Source organism: Sinocyclocheilus rhinocerous, unplaced genomic scaffold, assembly GCF_001515625.1.
Source record: "Sinocyclocheilus rhinocerous isolate Xijiao unplaced genomic scaffold, SAMN03320098_v1.1 scaffold509, whole genome shotgun sequence".
Lineage (NCBI taxonomy): Eukaryota > Metazoa > Chordata > Actinopteri > Cypriniformes > Cyprinidae > Sinocyclocheilus > Sinocyclocheilus rhinocerous.
Genome location: NW_015652428.1, coordinates 1,052,057 through 1,054,195, shown reverse-complemented (window position 1 = coordinate 1,054,195; position 2,139 = coordinate 1,052,057). Strand labels below are relative to the sequence as shown.

Here is a 2,139-nt window from a genome sequence, read left to right as displayed (position 1 = left end):
AATTATATTTTGTACAATTTTTTGTAAAATGTAAACAATCAACAATTATCAATGTAAAATAGTATATAATATAAAACAGTTTGCAATAACATTTTAATTAAGTATATTATATAAATAATATGAAATATAAATTATATATGTATATTTAATTTAAAGATTTAAACGTATAAAATTAATAACAATATCAATGTAATAATAAATAAATAGTAAAAATACAATATATGTATATATTTGTGTATGTATATAGTTAATTTCAATATATATATATAATTATTTTATACTATTTTAATACATTTCAAACCATTTTTATTATGAATATATATATATATATATATTATACTAGTTTAATACATTTTAAACCATTTTTAATCATAATATAATATATTTTTTAATCTGCTTTTTTATGTAGGTTTATATCTGATTAACTACTATTACAAACTCTAAATTTTGCAGATCTACAGAATACTGTAAAAACAAAAATGCACTTAATACATACTAATGTAAACTTCTATGACACTTACCTGTCAGTCACTGTCATGTGCATAACTGACCATCATAGTATTCAGAAATGAAAAAAATTAATAATTCAAGAGCAAATACATTTATTATACTTCCTCCAGAGCAATATATTCTTGTCTAGATGAAGTTTGCAGGGACTCTGTTTTGATTTCACAAGTTCTCCCCACACATTAGGCCCGTGGAGGCACACAATTGGTTCGGTCGGTTAATCTGCCCAAAGATTAAGACTAAACAAAATCCGCAACAGCCAACCACTGGCGAGACATTGTTGCGTAAATCACTTCAATCTGGCCCCCACAAGCCTCCCCAGTATGAGTGAATGAGGCTTGGATGAGATTATTTCAACCAGCACTGGAACGAGCTCAGCTGTGCCAACCGACTCGTGACGTTCCCAGCTGTGGAAGTGGACACTGTCTACAGGTTACAGTCGGATTAGATCCGGCTATCTGTTCTCAGAACAGTCCATTTAAAGAAGTGTCGCTGTAGGTAATGTTGCACCATATTATCATAACAGTGAGCCTCTGAATGTTAAACTGAATCTCAAAGTGGTTTGTGTTTCGGTTTGCTGGTGTAAATGCAAATGTGAAGTGATCTACAGTAGTCAACATTTGAAGTGGATCAAAAAAGTTAATCAAAGTTGTCCTAAGACAAGAACGGTTATTGTTTTGGTTTTAGGACAACTTTGATGAAAGGTTTTGATCCACTTCAAATGTTGACTAGTGTAATGCAATCCTGCTTCAGAAAGTTCATGAATGAGGGGTTTAGGGTTTGATGATTCGATATCATTTGGTTTTGACCCTCATTCACTTTGTCAGTGGGAAAGGTCACTGGGGAAAACACTGAGCTGGATAAGGCGTAGGCAAATGCAGTGTGATGGAGGAACACGACGACTGGAGATGCAAACGCAGAACTTCGTATGAAGGTAGCTGGTTACTTTTCATTTAAAAGACAATCTATACATGGGTTTGTGCAAAAATGTTATGGTAATGCACGTTTTCCTTTGTATGAACATTAAATGCACCCAATTCCCGGCGAAACTGCTCCATCTAGTGGTGAGAGCAATAAAATGTTGTGTGACTGTTTCCAGTGTTTACATGAAATGTTTGTAAAGAAGACAAAGTACAGTAAGAGAAAATGACTTCCATGTAAAATTCTATTTCATACATACAGAAGAATAATGAATAACTTGAAGGAAAATTATGAAATCTTATTATATATTATATAGTGTAAATATATATTATACTGTATCCTGTAATTTAAATGCTAGTCATGCAAATATGGTCATTTTTAAAGAAAATAGTAAAGCCATAGTTTTAATGACTCCCATGTAAAATTGTATTTGTCATACATGTACATATAAATATATGTACAGGAAAAAAGTTACATTATGTGGAATAAAACAATTAATTTATTAAGAAAAAATTGTGAAATGTTTTTTAATGTATAATTTAAGTATAATATAATGTAATATAATTTCAATAATATATGATTTTATATATACGCGTGTGTGTGTGTGTGTGTGTGTGTGTGTGTGTAATTGTAATACTAAAGGAAAAAGTTAAAGGAAAAAAATAATGTCTCATAAAATTTATAATATATTATAAATGAATATATATACAG

General features: G+C 30.1%; 2 protein-coding genes across 3 annotated transcripts in view; one reads left to right on the top strand and one right to left on the bottom strand.

Annotated features, from left to right (window-relative positions):
• Positions 1 to 658, bottom strand: part of LOC107715110 (uncharacterized protein KIAA1614-like) — a 20,630-nt gene extending 19,972 nt beyond the window's left edge. The window contains exon 1 of the mRNA XM_016521175.1: positions 522 to 658. The gene's annotated coding sequence lies outside the window, so the exon portion shown is untranslated. The remainder of the gene's footprint in view (positions 1 to 521) is intronic.
• The window catches only part of LOC107715113 (pleckstrin homology domain-containing family B member 2-like), an 11,909-nt gene that overhangs the window by 467 nt on the left and 9,303 nt on the right, over positions 1 to 2,139 (top strand). Inside the window, exon 1 of one of the 2 annotated variants that reach the window (XM_016521179.1) lies at positions 1,282 to 1,441. The exons of the other annotated variant lie outside the window; for it this stretch is intronic. The gene's annotated coding sequence lies outside the window, so the exon portion shown is untranslated. Of the gene's footprint in view, positions 1 to 1,281; positions 1,442 to 2,139 lie in introns of those variants that run through there. 2 annotated transcript variants of the gene reach the window in all.